Genomic DNA, 20,842 nt, shown 5'->3' on the forward strand with positions numbered 1-20,842 from the left:
AAGGTTTTGTTAGTGCAGAAACTTCTTAATCTTATGTAACCAAAATTATATATTTTATTTTCTATATTCCTCATTATTTGTTGTTTAGTAATTAAATAATTTCTTTCTTTATCTTTTAATTTCTTCATATTACCTTTAATGTCTAAGTCATGCATTTCTTTGGAACTTACCTTGGTATGTGATGTAAGATGTCAGTTGACAGATCTTGTTTCTTCCAGACTGCTTCCTAGTTTTTTTAAATTTAAGTTTGTTATTATTATTATTTAAAGCAATTGGGGTTAAGTAACTTGCTCTAGGTTACACGGCCAGTTATTTCTGGGTGTGGTGCTAAGTATCTGAGGTCGGATTCAATCCCAGGTCATCCCGACTCTGGGGCTGGTACTCTTACTCATTGAGCTACCTGGCTGCACCTAAGCAATTGGGGTTAATTAACTTGCTCAAGGTTACACGGCCAATTATTTCTGGGTGTGGTGCTAAGTATCTGAGCTCAGATTCAATCCCAGGTCATCCCGACTCTGGGGCCAGTGCTCTTACTTGCTGTGCTACCTGGCCATCCCTTTCTAGTTTTTTCTAACAGTTTTCATTGAACAGCGATTTCTCCCAGTAGTTCAGATCTTTGTGTTTATCAAACACTAGCCTGCTATGTTTGTTTGCTTCTATACGTTGCACATCTAATCTGTTCAAATGCATGATCTTTGTATTTCTTAATCAATACAAAATAGTTTTTTTACATTTACTACTTTGTAATGTAATTTGAGAGTTGGCACTACTAGATCTGTATCTTTCCAACTTTTTCCCATTATTTCTTTTTGGGATTCTTGACCTTTGTTTCCTCAGATGAATTTAATTTTTCTTCTAGCTCACTAAAGTAATCATTTGTGATACAAAATTACTTTGCTGAAAGTTTCATTCTTAAGTAACTGAAAAGGTAATTTAATTTAAAGAGTATTGCCATTTTATTACATTGACTCAGCCTAACTATGAACAATTAATAGTTGTCCAATTATTTGTATCTGTTTTTATTTCTGTAAAAACTGTTTTGTAGTTATATTCACATAGTATCTGTCTGTGTGTATCTTGGTGGGTATACTCCCATAAATTTTACACATTCTGTAGTTATTTTAAATGGTATCTCTAGTAGCAGATGTCTACTATAATACATAGCAGATGTTGTTAATATACAGAAATGCTGATGAAATGAGTGTTTATTATATATCTTGCAACTTTGAAAGAATTATTAAAAATTTCAATTATTATTAGTTGACTTACTATGTCTTTTAGTATAAACTATCAAATAATTTGCAAAAAGCAATAATTTTGTTTCATCTTTACCTATGCTTATTCTTTCAATTTCTTTTTCTTTACTTATCACTATAACTAGCATTTGTAACACTATATCAAATAGTAGTCACAATAAGGGACATCTTTGTTTTACTCATGATATTACTGGAAAGGCAGTAGTTTATTCCAAGATTAAAGATTTAGAACTTGAATGACCTTAGTCATTATCTGGGATCCTACCTCTCCTTTCCCCAAAATCGATTCCCCTTAATTCTCTGATACACATGAAAATATGGCAGAATTCTCCTAATTCATGATTAATTGTACCTTGGTTTAGTCATTTTCTACTTCACCAATCAGTTATTATTTTATTCATATTCAAGTCCAGAAGAACAATAGTACTCCAAGTTCCGAGTGATGAAATTACTAGTAGGATGTTGAGTCTCCCAGCAGTTTTGCTTTTAGTACACTAAGACTCTCAGTCTATGTTCAAATGATTGAAGTACTCTATGACAACTGTGTCTTCCTTCTCTGCCAGCTATATGATATGCATCAGGTAATTAAGTATTCAATTTGTCAGGCAGGAAACATATTAAGCACTTGTACTTTGATTTAGTACCTGGCACTATACTGAGTGCCAGAGAGACAAAAAAAGTTCCCTGCCCTCAAGAAACTCACAATTTAATGGCAAAGACAATAAACAAATATATACCCATGATCTTTAAACAGGATAAATAATTAGTGATAGTTAGCAAAGAATTAAGAAGGGTTTAATTAGAAAGAATTAAGAGTAATTGATAAAGGCTTCCTGTAGAAAATTGGATTTTAGTATGAACAAAAGTTAGAGAAGCAAGAAGAAAGAGACGAGGAGAAATAACATTCCAAGCATGGAGCATTTTCTTTGGTCATTCTGGAAACTTGTATTATGCTTAGATGCAAAAGAAATGGAGTTGGAAGAGATTTTAGAGGTCATCTAGTCTAAGCCACAGCAGATGAAGAATCTCCTCTACATTATACATAATAAGTGGTCATCTGTCCTTTGCTTGAACATACACTGAGGTCACCCATTCCATTTAAGTATGACCATTTATATGTTCAAAATCTATCTCTTCATCTTCTACCAGCAACTTCAAGTCCCTCCATAGTCAAGAAGAATGAGTTTGATACCCCTTCCAAATGATGACCCATCAAATACTTAAAGACACCTATACTGTCTCCTTTACGTGTTTTCCTCTCCAGGTTAACTCTCCCCCTTTCCTTCCACGGTACTTGAATTGTTTCTTTCTGACTGCTTGCAATATTCTCTCTTTGATCTGGGAACTCTGAAATTTGGCTAAAATATTCCAAGGAGTTTTCTTTTTGGGATCTATTTCAAGAGGTGATCAGTGAATTCTTTCAATTTCTATTTTGCCCCCTGGTTCTAGAATATCAGGGCAATTTTGCTTGGTAATTTCTGGAAAGATGATGTCTAGGCTCTTTTTTTTAATCATGGCTTTCAGTTAGACCAATAATTTTTACATGATCTCTCCTGGATCTATTTTCCAGGTCAGTAGTTTTTCCAATGAGATATTTCACATTGCCTTCTATTTTTTCATTTGTTTGTATTTGTTATAGTATCTTGATTTCTCATAAAGTCATTAGCTTCCAATTGCTCCAATATAATTTTGAAGGAATTAGCGTCTTCAAAGAGGTTTTGAAATTCCTTTTCCATCTGGAAAATTTGGCCTTTTAAGGCATTTTTCTCCTCATTGGCTTTATTGGGCCTCTTTTTGCCACTTAGTCTATTTTTTAAGGTGTTATTTTCTTCAGTATTTTTTGGGGTCTCCTTTAGCAGGCTGTTGACTCTCTTTTCATGATTTTCTTGCACCATTCTCATTTCTCTTCCCAGTTTTTCCTCCACTTCTCTTACTTGATTTTCAATATCCTTTTTGAGCTCCTCTATGACCTGGGACCAATCCATATTTTTCTTGAAAGATTTTGATACAGGAGTTCCGACTTCATTGTCCTCCCCCATTTCCATGTTTTGAGGATTGTGTGGTTTGATTGCTCTTCCTCTTCTTCCTCATCTTGCCAGTTAATTACTTGACTTTTGAGCTCTTTGCAACAGTAGATCTCTGCTTCCATAATGGAGAGAGTTTTGTCCCAAATTGCTGGGGTTTTTGCAGCTGCTGTAGCTATTAGAAGGGCACCCTCTCTACAGCTCCCACAAGCTCTGGCACAGTGGCCACACACCCCAGGACCAGCACCCAAGACTGTGATCCAGATACAAGCCAGTCAAAGCAAGAGTGATTACTCTCTGAATGGTTGCTTGGTCCCCCTACAACCTGCAAGCCAGGAGTTCTGGAAACAGCCAAGTGGCTGCAGCTGCAGTTTCCACATCTCCTGCCACTTCTTGCCCCAGGGGGAAGGGGCAGGACCTTGCTCTTCCTTCACCCTTCCAACAGAGTTCCACGCTGACCTTTTATTTTCTCTTTGGTGTTTATGGGTTGAGAAGTCTGGAAACCACCAGAGCTTCTGGTGATTCACTCTCCTGAAGCCTGCTCTGGCCAGTCTGGGCTGCCCTGGGGCCAGAATCATGGCTCACTAGGGACTGTGCTCGGCTTCCCGAATGCTGTGATAGACCTTTCCTGTCAGTCTTCCAGGCTGCCTTCAGTGAGAAATTTGTTTCTCTCTGTCTCTTTGTGGGTTCTGTAGCTTTAAAATTTGTTTGGAGTCATTTTTTTTACAGGTATTGGAAGTGGTTGGAGCTGGAGCCCACACCAAGTTTGTGCTTTTACTTAACCATCTTGGATCTGCCCCCTCCCCATTTCCCTCAATTGATCATTATAGGACATGATTTTGAGTCTCTTCATATCCTTTTTTTCTGCTCCTTTGTACATGTTCCATCTTCCTACCTGTGCCCCACCTAGAAGAGAGAGCAAACTCTAGATGTGGTCTGAATAGAAAAGAGTGCTTAGGGACTATATCACCTCTCTCATTCTGTACAGTATATTTCTATCACAATATCCCTTCTGTTTCTCCATCTTTTCATTTTCACTCAAACACTCTCTACTATGCCTACCCCTTCAGGTCTATGTATTTCCAGAGAAGTGAATATCTTCCTAATGTGCAATATAAAGCCACCTTCTCTTCTACAAAATCTTTTCCTTTTATTTTTTCTTTTTTGTTAATTTATTTTTAATTTTCAACATTGACTTCCACAAGATTTTGAGTTACAAAATTTCTTCCCATTTCTTCCCTCCCCATACCCCAAAACAACATGCATTCTGATTACCCCTTCCCCAAATTTGCCCTCCCTTCTATCACCATCACCACCCCTTCTATTATTCCCTTCCCTTCTATTTTCCTGTAGGGAAAGATAGATTTCTATACTCTATTGCCTATATATATGATTTCCCAGTTGCACATAAAAACAATTTTTTAACATTTGTATTTAAAATTTCCACATTCCCTCCTTCTCTCTGTCCCCACCCACCCTCATTGATAAGGCAAATGATTTGATTTAGGTTATACATGTGCAGTCATGCAAAATCCCTCTATAACAGTCATGTTGTGAAAGACTATATGACCCTACATCCTGTGCCAGCCCCCAGTTATTCTATTCTCTCCTTTGACCCTGTACCTCCTCAAAAGTGTTTGCTTCTGATTACCCCCTCCTCCTATTTGACCTTCCTTCTATATGTCCCTCTCTTACCCCCTGCCCTCCTAATATAGATTTTCATGCCCAATTGAGTATTTATGTTATTTCCTCCTTAAGCCAAATCTGATGATAGTAAGATTTACTCAGTCCCCTTCACCTCCCCTCTTTTCTCCTCCATTAGAAAAATATTTTCTTGCCTCTTTCATGTGAGATAATTTAACCCATTTTGTCTCTGCCTTTCTTCTTCTCCTGGTACCTTACTCTCTCACCCTTTAATTTTATTTTTTAGATATCAGCCCTTAATATTCAATCCACCCTGTACACACACACACTCTCTCTCTTTCTCCATATATATATATATACACACACACACATATATACACGTGTATATATGTATATGTATGTATATATGTGCACATGTATGTACGTGTGTTTTTATGCAAGTATACATATATATTTTTTTCCCCTTCAACTACCTTCATACTGAAAAAAGTCTCAAGAATTATATATATTATCTTTCCATGTAGGAATGTAAAAGTTCAACTTTAATATGTCCCTTATGATTTCTCTTTCCTGTTTACCTTTCATGCTTCTCTTGATTCTTATATTTGAAAGTCAAATTTTTTATTCAGCTCTGGTCTTTTCATCAAGAATGTTTGAAAGTCCTCTATTATATTGAATGTCCATTTTCCAACTGAACTATTATACTTAGTTTTGCTGGGTAGGTGATTCTTGGCTTTAATCCTAGCTCCTTTGACCTCTGGAAAATCATATTTCAAGTCCCCTGATACTTAATGTAAGAGTTACTCAATCTTGTGTTACCCTGATTGTGTTTCCACAATACTTGAATTGTTTCTTTCTGGCTGCTTGCGATATTTTCTCCTTGACCTGGGAACTCTAGAATTTGACTATAGGAAATTTCCTTTTGGGGATCTTTTTCAAGAGGAAATCAGCAAATTTTTTTCAATTTCTATTTTACCCTCTACTTTCAGAATATTAGGGCCATTTTCCTTGATAATTTCTTGAAAGATGATATCTAGGCTCCTTTTTTGATCATGGGTTTTAGGTAGTCCAATAATTTTTAAATTATCTCTCCTGTATCTATTTTCCAGGTCAGTTGTTTTTCCAGTGAGGTATTAAACATTATTTTCTATTTTTTCATTATTTTGGTTTTGTTTTATATATATTTTTTATTTCTCGTAGTCATTAGCTTCCATTTGCTCCATTCTAATTTTGAAGGAATTATTTTCTTCAGTGAGCTTTTGGACCTCTTTTTCTATTTGGACAATTTTGTTTTTTAAGGCATTCTTCTCATTGCCTTTTTGGGTCTCTTTTGACATTTGGGTTAATATATTTTTTAAGGTGTTATTTTCTTCATCATTTTTTGGAGGGTCTCCTTTAGGAAGCTGTTGACTTGTTTTTATGATTTTCTTGAATCATTCTCATTTCTCTTCCAATTTTACCCTCTACTTCTCTTACTTGATTTTCAAAATCCTTTTTGAGCTCTTCCATGACCAATTGATATTTTTCTTGGAGGCTTTGAATGTAGGAGCTTTGACTTTGTTGTCTTCTTTTGGTTGTATTTTCTGATCTTCTTTGTCACCAAAGTAAGGTTCTATAATCTGATTTTCCCCCAGTTTGCTTATTTCCTGAGCTAATTACTTGACTTTTTTAGCTCTTTGTTAAGGTAGGTCTCTGCTTCCAGTCTGAAGGGTGTACTGTCCCAAGCTTCAGGGGTTTTTGTGCAGCTATTTTCCAAAATTAGTCTATAAAGAATTGGAATCAATTGTTTTTAAATGTTTGATAGAATTTTCTTATAAATACTTTTGGCCCTGGAGGTGTTTTCCTAGGGAGTTCATTAATGGCTTGTTCAATTTCTTTTTTTTTGAAATGGGACTATTTAAATATTTTACTTCCTCTTCAGTTAATCTGGGCAATTTATATTTTTGTAAATATACATCCATTTCACTAAGATTGTCAAATTTATGTTTTAATTTCCTCTTTAATGTAGGTAAATTCAACTTTTTCATTTTTGATACTGGTAATTTGGTTTTCTTCTTTGTTCTTTTGTTTTTTTTTGTCAAATTTGCTAAAGGTTTATCAATTTGATTGGTTTTTTCACAAAACTAGCTCTTAGTTTTATGTATTATTAGTTTTCTTAATTCCAGTTTTATTAATCACCTGGTTTTCAGTATTTCTAATTTAGTATTTAATTGAGGATTTTCAATTTGTACTTTTTCTAGCTTTTTCAATTGCATGCCCAATTCATTGACCTCCCTTTTCTCTAATTTATTCATGTATGCACTCAGGGATATAAAACTTCCCCTAAGAACTGCCTTTGCTGCATCCCACAAATTTTGGTATATTGTCTCCTTGTTGTCGTTCTCTTGAATGAAGTTATTGATTGTTTCTGTGATTTGTTGTTTAACCCACTCATTCTTCAGGATTAGATTATTTAGTTTCCAACTAGCCTTTAGTCTATCTTTCCATGGCCTTTTATTACATATAATTTTTATTGCATTATGATCTGAAAAGGATGCCTTTAATATTTCTGCCTTTCTGCACTGGATTGTGAGGTCCTTATGACCTAGTACATGGTCAATTTTTGTGTATGTGCCATGTACCACTTAGAAGAAGGTATCTACCTTTTTATTGCACTTATCAATTTTATTACTTTTATCAATTTTCTCCAGAGATCTATCATATCTACCTCCTCTAAAATCCCATTCACTTCCTTAACTCCTTTCTCATTTATTTTTAGGTAAGATTTATGAAGTTCAGAAAGGAGGTTGAGATTCCTCACTAGTATAGTTTTGCCACCTAATTTTTCCTCTAGCTCTCTTAACTTTTCCTCTAGGAATTTGGATGCTATACCATTGGTGCATATATGTTTAGTAAGGATATTGCTTCATTGTCAATGGTGCCTTTTAGCCGGATATAGTTTCTGTCCTTATCTCTTTTAATTAGATTTATTTTTGCTTTGTCTGAGATTGGTTTCCACCCCTGCTTTTTTTTTTTGCTGTAAATGAAGCATAATATATTCTACCCCAGTATTTTATCTTTACCTTGTGTGTACAGCCCTGCTTCACATGTGCTTCTTGTAAACAGCATTTTGCAGGATTATGGTTTTTAATCCATTTTTCTATCCACCACTGTTTTATGAGAGAGTTCATCCCATTCACAGTTATGATTTTTATCTGTGTCTTTCCATCCTATTCCCTCCCCTCTTTATGTTTTTATTTCTCCCTTCTCCCTAGTATTCCTTTTGACCACCACCTCCCTCAGTATTCCCTTTCTATCAGCCCCCTCCCCTTTCCTACTCTTTCTTCTTACTATTTCACCCCACCCCTTTTCTTTCCTCTTTCCCCTCCTATTGCGTGTAGGTCATGTTAGATTTTTATACTTAACAAAGTAGGTTATTCCATCCTTGAACCAAATCAGATGAGAGTAAATCTCAAACAATGCTCCTGTCCCCTCTTTGCCTCAACTATTATAAAGTTTTGTGTCTCTTCACAAGAGATTCCTATACTTAACAGAGTATATTATTCCTTCCTTGAATCAAAACCCTTAAGAGTAAACTCATACTGCCTTCATTTCCCTCCCTTCTTTCCCTCTACTATAATATGTTTTTTATACCTATTCATGTGGCATAATTTACCCTTTCCTGTGTCTTCCTTTTCTTCTTCTCCCATTGCAATCTCTTTGCACCCCTTAATAAGGTTTTTTATCATCGCATTGGTTAATTTATATCCACACTCTCTGTCTATGTGTATCCCTTTTAGATGTCATGATAGTTATACAATTTTCAATATTGAGAGGTTTCATCTTCCCATATAGGGATGTGAACAGTTTGCTCTTATTGAATAACATGGTGTGTGTGTGTGTGTGTGTGTGTGTGTGTGTTTTCCCTGTTTACCTTTTTATATCTCTCTTGAGTCTTATATTTGAAGATCACATTTTCAATTGAGCTCTGATCTTTTCATCAGGAACATCTGGAAGTCTCTTATTTCATTGAACGACCATCTCCTTCCCAAAAAGATTATGCTCGATTTTACTGGGTTATTGATCCTTGGTTGTAGTCCAAGCTCCTTTGCCTTATCATTTTCCAATCACTCTGATCTTTTAATGTAGAAGCTGCTAGGTCCTGTGTGATTCTGACTGTAGTTCCACAATACTTGAATCGTTTCTTTCTGGCTGCTTGCACTATTTTCTTTTTGACCTGATAATTCTGGAATTTGGCTACAATATCCCTTGGAGTTTCCAATTTGGGATCTCTTTCATGAGGTGTTTGGTGGATTCTTTTGATAACTATTTTACCCTTTGGTTCTAGGACCTCAGGGCAATTTTTCTTGATGAATTCTTGGAAGATGTTGTCCAGGCCCTTTTTTTTAATCATGGTTTTCTGGTAGACCTACAATTCTTCATTTATCTCTCCTGGATCTGTTTTCCAGGTCAGTTGTTTTTCCAATGAAATGTTTTATATTTTCTTCTATTTTTTCATTCTTTGGATTTTGTTTGACTAATTCTTGATGCCTCATACAGTGATTAGCTTCAGTTTGTGTAATTCTAATTTTTAATGTACTGTTTTACTCAATCAGTTTTTGAACCACCTTTTCCAATTATTCAGTTTTTACTTTTAAGGAGTTATTTTCTCTTGTTAGATTTTGAACCTCCTTTCCTATTTGACAAGTTTTAAATTTTAGGGAGTTGTTTTCTTCAGTGACTTTTTTTCCCTTTTGCCCTTCATATATATATATACGTTGCTTTTTGCAGGACAATTGGGGTTAAGTGACTTGCCCAAGGTCATATGGCTAGGTTTTTTTTTGTGTTAAGTGTCTGAGGTCGGATCCGAACTCAGGTCCTCCTGACTCCAGAGCCAGTGCTCTGTTCACTGTGCCACCTAGCCACCCTGTGCCATTTGTATTCTTTAAAAAATTAATCATCTCCCTCTCTAATTTGGCTTTTTAAATCATTCTTGAGCTCTTCCAAGAATGCTTTTTGGACTTCAGACCAGTTCTTATTCCCTTTTGAGGTTTCAGATGTGGGTGTCGGGTCAATGCTGTCCTCTTCTGATTTTGGTTCTTTTTGCTCACCATAATAGGTCTTTGTTTTTCCAATTTGATTTTTGCCCATTATGATTACCTATTTTCTTACTTTTAAAGTGTCTGCTTCTGGGGTACAGAGGGCTCTGACCCATGCTTCTTATGCTGGGAGTTAGGGGCCTGGTTACTGGCTTTGTGTGCTCTGACCTCTGATTTTGGCTGGTGAGTACCAAGACCATGGCTGGGTATCTAGTCTTTCTGCATTTCTTTGGATTTACACTGGAGCTCACAATGTGAGGTGTGGGGGTGGGGTGGTCTGGCAACCTCAGGATTCTGCCTCTTCACTCCTGGGCTACAGCTAACTTGGGCTCAGACACTGGTGGCCAGAGGCTGTGCTGGTATCTGCCAATTCCCCTGGTTGTGCAAACATACACCTGGTGTTCTAGTGTTGGTTCAGGGTCTCCCTCTGGTGGGCTTAGATGGGCCATGTGGGGATGCCTCCTGCCCTTCACTTTAGCCTCAGCCTCAGCCTCAGCCACACCCTTCCTCTAGGACTCCCAAGCCTCCAGCTGGTTCCACTATTTCAGGATTTTACACTGGGGCAATATTCTTTGGGTTTTTCAGAGTCAGAGGGGGAAATGAGGGCAGCTACTGTTTACTCCACCATCTTGGCTCCTGGAAGTTCAGGTGGGTACTTCTTAAACTTCAGGGCTGTGGGCTGATAGGTCCAGGAGTAGTTGTTGCTGCTGCCATAGGTTCTGTGCTTGTCTTTTACCTAGCTCCAACAGATCCCTGTCCTGTAATGAAAGGTGTTGGATTTGTCTCTGTAGCAGGTGAGTCAGATCCCCTGTACTTGCTCAGACTCTGCTCTGGTTGGGTCTGTGCCGGTGCAGCATTTGCACTCCACATGCAGCACTCTGCCTTCCCCCTGCCTAGTGCAAGAAATTCTACCCATCTGCACTTTCCTAGGCTGGAAACCTGTGACACTGTCTCCCGATGGCTTCTGCCACTCTAAAAACCATTCAGATTCACTTTTTTTTGTTTTTTTTATTAATTCTTTAATTTATTAATTTGTTTGTTTCCTTTTAGTTTACAGGATTCAATTCCACAATTCCTTGAATTTCACATTTTGTCCCCCTCCCTCCCCTCCCCCCCATGGCATCTTATAATCAAGTATAGGATCTGTAGATACTTTCACATTATACAATGGTCAGGTTATAAGGATGGATTGTCACTTTTTAAAGTTACTGAAGGAATTCATGGTCAAGTTCAGGTGAGTTCCTGCTTTCAGTCCACCATGGCTCTGCTCTCTCCTTTTCTCTTTTCAGTTTCAAACCTCTTAAATGAGATCAGCTCATTTTCAGACAAGTTTATTTTACTTTTGCTCTTTAGTTGTAAGTGTCCTTGGCCAAGAATCCATGATTCCAGTATCTTTTGTCATTGTGCAGAGACTCAGATTCAATTTTTGACACCATCTTCTTATCCAACTGTCCACATCCTACTTTCTTTTCTAAGAGCCTTACCTTCAATGAGTAACAGTAATGAATGCAACCACCTTTTCTTCTAAGTCCTTTACTTTCATGCCCAGGTTTTTATTATCGCTAAAGATTCTTTCTGATTTCCTTTTGGAAGTTCCATATACTCCCAAGTGGATCACTGGTGGTATATATTTAGTCCTCAGCTTTCACACAGAATGGATGTTCTAGGAGAAAGTCAGCTTCCTGAATATTCATGCCACATTAGCAAATGACTATTTCAGTACCTCTCAGGCGAGATTCACCAGGACACTTCTAATAACATATTCCCTTATCTCAGTGACATCTGTGAATCTCCCTTATCCTTCCATGGCATGCTAAAAGCTCCTTTGCTTCCATTCACTGGACTCCTGTGTGGGAATGATTTTATTCCTACTCTATTTCTCCAGTTGTTCAAGTGGCTTTCTCACACCATCCCTTCTCTTTCACATTCTTCAACCTTCTAACCCTATGTATCTTTTTATATAATCATTTATTTTTCTCTTGGAGCATTTCTGTATCTTCTCTGAGATGCTAAAGAGTAATTGTGTTTTTTCCAGTCCTCTTAACTTTCCCATTTAGCAAGAAATTACTTTTCGTGGTCAGTGCATATATCTTTGGTGGTTGTCTGGGAAAAAAACACAAGGGTGGCAATATTGCTATGAATCAATAGAACAAGTCCCTCACGTTCCATATCTGCTGAAAATGGATGCTATTGGTAGCTTCCTGGTCATTCCCACTACTAATGGATCTGGCAAACAACGTGGTTATCTGTTGGTTGCACATGTTCACAGCCAGTTAGGGCTCAGGAGCTTCAATGATTTTTATACTTCTTACTATTTCATAATCCATAATTAGCTGATTCCTGCCAATATGTAAATACCTTTTAGTGCAAGTAGTAGCCTCAATAAGCTGGGTCAAAGTTCAGTTCTCTCCTCATGTTTTCCCCTTTGTCCCACCTGATTTTTCTATCAGACAGTGACTGGTGGAACTATATTAGAAAATAAGATCCCAGTTTTTGTGAACTTAGCTCATTCCTGCCCTTGTATTACAATCTCTTGAATGAAATTGTGATACTTGAAGCATGAACTTGAATTCAGAAACTAAGCTAAGAATGTGTTCACTGTAGGGATCATCTTTGGCAGCAATGGGGAAATCATAGAATCATGGTGTTCCAATATGGGAATGAATCTCAGAGGTCTTCTATTCCAACCTATAATTGAACAAAGATTTTTTTTTGGTATAACACCCTCTAATGGTTACCTAGCTTTTACTTGAAGTGCTCTACCCACTACCTCCTTAACGTGTCCCATTTAATTTTTGGAAAGCTGGGATTTTACTTTACATTGAGGTCTGAGAGGTTTTCTGGCTTGTCCTTGGTAATATTTCTAGTTAGTGTCTGAATCAGGATCTGAATCCAGATCTCCTGATGCCCAAGTTCTGCATTCTTTCCATTACACCACACTGTCTCTCTAAGCTTACTTTAATGTATGGGGTGATACATAAATATAGGGATATCCACATATTATATGATATATTATATCCATATATTATATGATATATTATATCCATATATTATATATTGGATAAAAAATATCCAAGATGTGGTCATTTAGATTTTGTATGAAAGCCTACATTGAGGAGGGACTCAGTATTTCCCCTAGGAGCCTATTTGAATTTTGAATAGCTGTTATAAAGTTTGTTTGTTTGTGTTCCTGATATGAAACCTACAGTGAATCTGTCTCTGCAGCTTTCATTCATTGCCCTTTGTTCTATTTCTTGGGGCCAAGTAAACCAAGTCTAATTCCTCTTCTATAGTACCATTTGCTAATTGAATGGAAGAAGGATTGAGATAAGCTTCTCTGAAATAGCAATTTAGAAGAGAGTTGCAAGGAAAACCTTGAAAAGTTATTCCAAAAATATCCATTTCTAGATTAGAGACTAACACCCATAGAAAGAGGATAAATTTAATTAGATTTAGATTAGGTTCCTTGATTAGGTTGGGGTAGATTAGTGTTCTTTCCATCCCTGCTGCATTTCTGGCACCATGTTAGGAGGACATTAATAAACTGGAAAGGTCCAGAGGTGGGCTTATAAGGTTCAGAACCTTAACCCCCTGCCATGAAGATTGAACTAGGGATGTTTAACCTGGGAAAGAGAAGACATAGCACTAGTGAAGGGTTGTTCTCTTAAAATATTTGAAGGGTTGTCATGAAATGTGTTGTTAATGAAATTTTACTTAATGGTAGGATCTTTTCCATCCATTAATAGGCTCTTGTGACCTGCTTCAGTCACATTGAAGCCTGAGTCACATGAGTCTGTGGTGAGAGGAGCTTGCTGAACAGGTGAAGCAGGAATAGTGATCAGGAAGGGTGGAGCAGAACCCAGAAGAAGCTGGTCAGAGCTGGGAGTAAGAGCATTCAAAAGTGAAATAGGCTGGCTAAGAAAGTGGTGGGTTCATGGCCACTGAAAATCATCAAGCGACTTCTGGGTGGATCACTACTTGTTATGTTTGCTTAAAGGGACCCTTACTGAGGTATGCATGTATACTAAATGACCTATGAGTACCTTTCTCCATCTAAGATTCTTCAACAATCCAAGTGTCAGATTTCAAAGAATACCAAGTCTTTTATCAGATTCTTGTCCAAGAAGAGAAAAGGATTTTGCAGTGAGAGAGCTGTGACTAGAGACAGATTTTTTTTGTTAATTTTGAAAGAAACCTTAATATAACTATAGGAAGGTGAGAATTAAAGTTTTCAGCTTGTTTTACAATTATTTTTTCTATATTTTATCTTTAATGTTAAAGGGGTTTCACTATTTTTCTATAACTGACCTATTTGTTAACCATATCACAATTCATTCATCTACTAATTTTTGTGTTCAGAATAGTTTGTAGTTCCTAAATAAATAGCCAGATGTTTATTTATGAAATGACAGAATTCTGCCATAGATTTGAATTCTCTTAGGAAATCTATTTACTCCAATTCCCCAAGTGGCCTACCTGTTCTGTCACAGTTCCTCTGACACCTAGCACTAGAATCATCTGATACCAGTGTTACCAGGGATATTGGTGATACCACTCATACTTAGATTTTAATAACTGTGGTGGGGACTGCCACACAAGTCCAGTAAAATTGAAAGTGATTAAATAACTATTACAAAGGAGGGACTGTGCTGAGATTTACAAGACAGAATTTCCAGAATGGATTAGCCCCTCATCTCCAGATTTCTTGGGTGAGGCCAAAAATGAAGGATGTTACAGGGAGAGGGGCACAGTACTTGTAATCAAATGACCTCCTTTATGAAGCCTTTTCTGGTTTCCTAAGGTGTGGGTGAACTCTAGAGAGTGTGATATAGTTGGTAAGACATTAGGCATGGAGAAAGGAAAACCAAGGTTCAAATTCTGCCTCTGATATTTATAGCTAGTGACCTCAAGCAATTCACTTACTTGGTGTTGTTAGTGGCTACAGTGTTGGACTTGTACTATAGGAAAATTACTTTACATCCCCCAACCTCCATTTCTTAATCTATAAATTAGGGATAATAGCACTTGATTAGGTCAGGTTAAGCTAATGTTCTTTCCATCCCTGCTACATTTCAGGCACAACATTTTATGGGGACATTAGTATAAACTGGGGGCATACAGAGTTGAGCTTTTAAGATAGTTGTGGGCCTTAAGTACAAGTCATAAGAATGAAACTAGGAATGATTAGCCTGTAGACTTAATAGTAGTAGAAGATGAGAGGGTTTGAGTTCTTTTCAAGGATTTGAAGGGCTGCCATGGTGGAAGGAGAATGAAATTTGTTCTGCAAAGATCAAAGGATATAGTATATGTATGGTGTTTTGAAACCCTTAAAGGCATAATATTAGCTGTTATTTTTTATTAATTACTTAGCCTCCCTTTTGCTCAGCTTTCTCATCTTTAAAATAAGGGGTTCAGCTTTATAGGTTCTAATGCCCCTCCCAGCTTTAAGTCCATGATGTAATGCTCTCTTTACCATAAAGTATCTCATATATATTTATCTTCTTACATGTTCTATCTCCATAGCAAAATGTAAATTCCTTGAAGGAATAAGTAGGTGGTACAGTGGATAGAGCATTGGTCATGAATTCAGGAATACCTGACTTCAGAGCCTGCCTCAAACACTTACTATGTGACCCTGGATATGTTACCTAACTTCATTTGCCTCAATTTTCTCAACTATAAAATGGGGATAATAATATCACCTACTTCCTGTGAGAAACAAATGAGAATACTTATAAAGAACTTAACACAGAGGTGGCCAGGTGGTGCAGTGAGTAAGAGTGCTGGCCCCAGTGTCAGGAGACCTGGGGTCGGTTCTGGCCTCAGATACTCAGAACCCATAGAAAAATAACTGGCTGTGTTACCTTGAGCAAGTTACTTAACCCTGATTGCTTTCAAAAAAAAAAAGAACTCAACACAGTGCCTGAAATATAGAGGTGCTGATAATTACTTGTTTCCTTCCTTGAGGGCAGAAGTTTTGTTTGTTTTTGTTTTCTTACTTTTTTTAGTTTAGCCTTTGTAGCCACAGCAGAGACTAGTGCCTTCTTTAATAAATTCTTGTTTGACTAGATTGGGTTTTTTTTTAATATACATTTATGCCACTGACCAGAATATGGACAAATGACTTCATCTCTTTGAGTCTCTTTCCTCATCTTTAAAATGGGGATAATGGTATCTACCTTAGCATATTCTTGTGAGGATAAAATGAAAAAAAAATGTCAGAGAGTTAGTAACAAGTGAGAGAACATTATTATTGAAATGACTCCTAAACCCCAAAACTGCCTCCCTTGCCCAACCTGAGATGACTGGACTTTATTTACTTATTATAATCCACATATCCAAGACCAGTGGTGGAAACTACTCAAGTCACTATCCAAGAGCCATACATCTTTCTCTCATAAAGATTCTATGAAAGCATGTCATTTCTGTGCCCTTTTTGTTTGATGGATGTACCCAACTCCCTGTTCCACAAACATTGCATAAGTTCTAATTATTGTTACTGTGCCAACTGCTTTGAAAAATGAAAATCTGGCCATGGGAATGTAATTTCTCTATGGGAATTGTGTTTTTTCTACTTACCATTCAAGCTGCAATTCAGAGCCTTCCTCCTTTGTGATGCCTCCCCTGACTACTCTTTTAGATTTAGATTGGGCCAGCAAATGGGAAAAAAAAACCAAATTGGTTCAACATTTACTGAACACGTCATAGTACAGAGTTCTGTTGTTTAGGCTCCGTAATGTTTGCAAGGATGAGGAAGACAGAGTTCCTGACATTGGGAAGTTTTCTGACATCAGTTTAACTTTTTATTCATGTCAAGGTTTTGTCATCACTATTGATCATATAAATTGATGAACTAAAAATATTTATTTAGCAGTTAATACTTGCCAGAGGGTAGCTAAGCGGTACAGTGGAGAGAGAGCTAAGGCTAGAAGAAGGAACACTCATCTTCCTGAGTTCAAATCTGGTCTCAGACACTATTACTGACATTGCTATTACTCAGACAGTACTAGTTGTGTGACCCTGGGCAAGTAATTTCACCATTTGTCTCAGTTTCCTCATCTGTAAAATGAGCTAGAGAAAGGAGAGAGACAGAAAGACAGAGACAGAGAAACAGAAAAACAGACATAGACAAAGAAAAACAGAAAGGAAGAGAGACAGGGAGAAGGAGAGAGAGAGAGAGAGAGAGAGAGAGAGAATTAGAAGTTTTCAGTTCAAAGAATTTTAACCTGAGGATGTTAAAGAAATACTTTGATAACTGCATTTCAATGTAATTTCCCCTTTAAAATCCTATATATTTTCTTAGAAAACAGATATATTTTGTTTTATGCATTTAAATACGTTATTCTGAGAAGTGGTCTATAGGTTTCATCAGTCTACCAAAGGGGTCCAGACACATGAAATGTTAAGAATCCCTGTTTTAGAGGCAGAATTGACAGCTTGGCAACTGTTTGGATAAGGGGGTGAGAAAGAGGGAAAAGCTAAAGATGATTCTAAGGCAGTGAACTTAGGTGACAGAATAGATTATTGTTTTATCTGCAGAAGTAGGAAAGCATTGAAGAGGGTTGGTGTAGGGGGAAATGATGAGTTCCATTTTAAAAAATTGTCTAATTATTTAGGAGGCTCCTGGTTATCACTTGTAATAAAATTCCCATTTATATATCTCTTATGATTACAAAGCACTTTCACATCCATTATCTTAATTGACCTTCCCTAATGATACTAATTATCAACATTCTTCTCCTTCTCTCAGTTCTCCTTCTCAAACATTTATACATTGTTTAAAGCTTCTAAAATGTTGTACATATATTCTGTTTGATAGGGCTCCTTGAAAATCCTGAGAGAAACAGTACTTTTATTTATACCCCTCATTTGTCAGGTGAAGAAACAGAATTTCATAGAGGTCATCTGGGTCATGGAGGTCCAAGATCATAGGGCCAGGTCAGGATAATAGGATTAAGAGATGGAAGGAATATTAGAAAATACCTTCTTTAATTCTCTCTATCTCTTTTTTTTACTTCCTACTTATCAAGTTTAATGCAGTGCTTAACGGTTGTTGCTTAAAGATTAATTGAATAATTGATTTTATAATACGTAACATTTCAGGGAAGGAAAGTGAATAGCCCAAGGTCACAGAGGTAGTAATTGACATAGATGGAATTTGATTCATGAAATCAAGAAATCTTGTATTTAAAAGAGATCTCAAGTATCACCTATCCAAACTAATACATGGATAGGAATCCCCTATATGAGATCCTTGACAAGTGGCCATCCACCCTTTTCTTGAAGGCCTCCAATATGTGTTACCAATGAAGGCAATGCATTCCTCTTTTGGATAGCTCTAGACTCAGTGTACTCAACATTATACCACAATGGTTATATGAACGCAAATGGAGTGCTCCTTCTAAGGCTTTATTGTATACCTTTATTATGTATGTGTGTTTAAAGTAGGCATGACATAGAACCAGAAACCATCACTTAGTATTGTGTCTGACATGTAGTAGGTGCTTATTAAATACTAATTTGAAAACTTAAGCTCTTTCTAATTAAAAAAGGTACCATTCAAAAAATGTTCTCTGGAAATGCTCTGGTAGGTACCATTGATGACTTAAATGTTCAAGGATCTTCTAGGAATGCAATTTCACATGGTTTCAAAACTTGGGTGGCTCTCCTTTTGTCTTTAATGGCAAAATCTGAGTTATTCTTGCACAACTTCCAATGTAGATGCTGAATGCATTAACCTTTAAATCAGAATTGTCTGGGGATAAATTAACTTACGTATTTAAGCAACTGTGCCTGCCTCCAAATGGCTTCCATTGGTTATTCAGCAATATTCTTTGTTAGCTGTTGAATAAGTAAAACTTTGCTATGGAGCTGATGATAAGGAGCATTAAGGCCCTAAATTAAAGATAATTTTTAAGTAGCAAGAATAGTTTCTGTTTTTTTAAGTCAGTTTTGATTTTGTTTTATCTCATCAGTGAGGAAATTCAAACAGACAATTCATATGGTTAGGGAATGATTCATCCTGGGCTTTTCAGAATATTCTTTCTAAACTTAGTTCTATGATAGACAAATGGTCTTCACTGTTTTCTAAATGCTAATAATAATCATCTTTATGTGGTGTATCATAGTTATGATGCATTTACTCAAGTAATTTTATCTGAAACTTACAACTACATATCAAGAATGTTGACAATGAAATATTATTCCTATTTTATAAATGAGGAAGCTGAGGCTCAGAGTGGGCAAGTAGGCTGTCCAAACTCACAAAGTAAGTGAAAGACCTACAACTTGGACTCTAGTCTTCAGATTTTATTTCCACTGCCCTTCCCACTACATGCTTATGTTGACACAATAAAATGGAGATCTAAAAGCCAGTATCTAAGGAAATAGAGTCTCAATTCACCTTAAACTTTATTACAAAGAAAAAGGTATGGGGACAGGATAAGATGGCTTGGGGTCTGGTTTCATGGTTTCAAATGAAAGGGATTCTCTCAGCTTTTGCTTTAACTTTTCTTTGGGTATATATGTATATCACAAGAGTCTTTGGAAAAGGATGATGTTGTATCAATAAGGAGAGAATGGCTATGAAAAGAATGCTGATTTGACCCAAACTCAACATAATCCAAACAAAAAAGTGATCCATACCCTCCTTCAAATATTCAGCACCTCATTTGCACCTCTAAATAGAACAATAATATTTGTGACTATAGTACTTTAAAATTTGCATCTCACCCTCTTCACACCCAAACCCTGGGATGTTTAGGTATTATTATACCCATTTTAACAAAGGAGGAAACTGAGATTCATAGAATTCATAGAATTTTCTCACAACTATACAGGATGTGCCAGTTCTAGGTCATCTCATTTAAAGCCAAATAGATCTAAACAGGAAGATTATATGCCATGTCTTCTCTTTATTCTACCATTTATTATAGGTCTCCATAGGCATTTCTTATTCCTCTCAACTCCCCCAGATTGTAAGTCCTGAGAGTATCTAAATTGTACTTATAATTTATTTCTTCCTCTGAATCTGAGAACAAAATAAGTACTCAGTAAATATCTGCTTAATTTAATTGAATCCATCACAAGGAGAGCAATAACTAAGAATATGCCATCTTGGTAGCCTGTACCCTGCCTATGCCATACTTAGCCATGATATTTCAATATATGCATTTGAGAGCCAATTCACTCATTATGGACAAAGTATGAATTCTAGCTCATCTTACTCAGAATAAAATATTTAAAAATAAAAATTTCTCAAAATGATAGCTTTCTAAAAAATTCAGAGGTATATTGGAAAATCAGATGAACTAATGAACAGGAAAACAATATTTACAATGACTACAACAATGCAAATGGAAAGAACAATAAAATAAAACAATATTGTATAATTATAATAAGCAAGCTTGGCCCTGGCATAACTCCCTTTATTCATCTGCAGATGTAGTAGAATATTATTGTGTGATATTGCATTTAGGATTAAACATGTCAGACATAGTTGATAAGTTGAATGGTTTTGCTGAACTAATATTTTTCTTATTTAAACTGTGTTATAAGTGAAATCTTGCTGAGTAGTGGGAGTGAAAATATATATCCAGAAATGTATGAATTGTAAAAGGCATTAATAGAGAAAAATAAAAAATATTATCACTGTCCCAAACCATGAGAGGTATATGATCTGATTTTCTTTTAATTATTCATCATATGAGCTTTAATATTTAAGTCACTTATCTATTTTGAATTTATTGTGGGAAATTATATATATAATTTAGAATGTGTATTATATATGTATATACATCTGAAATCTAAATTTAATTTTCTTCAGACTGCTTTACAGGGT

The 20,842-nt window shown here is 36.3% G+C and overlaps 1 long non-coding RNA gene across 2 annotated transcripts in view; it reads left to right on the plus strand.

Moving 5' to 3' along the window:
* The first annotated feature begins 13,836 nt into the window (after window positions 1-13,836).
* Window positions 13,837-20,842, plus strand: part of LOC138156104 (uncharacterized) — a 57,700-nt gene continuing 50,694 nt past the window's right edge. For both annotated transcript variants that reach the window (XR_011167068.1, XR_011167067.1), the window contains exon 1: window positions 13,837-14,013. This is a non-coding gene — a long non-coding RNA (uncharacterized lncRNA). The remainder of the gene's footprint in view (window positions 14,014-20,842) is intronic.

The sequence above is a fragment of the Petaurus breviceps genome, unplaced genomic scaffold (assembly GCF_028583685.1).
Source record: "Petaurus breviceps papuanus isolate PSGF00001 unplaced genomic scaffold, PetGlider_PUasm1.0 98, whole genome shotgun sequence".
Classification (NCBI taxonomy): Eukaryota; Metazoa; Chordata; class Mammalia; order Diprotodontia; family Petauridae; genus Petaurus; species Petaurus breviceps.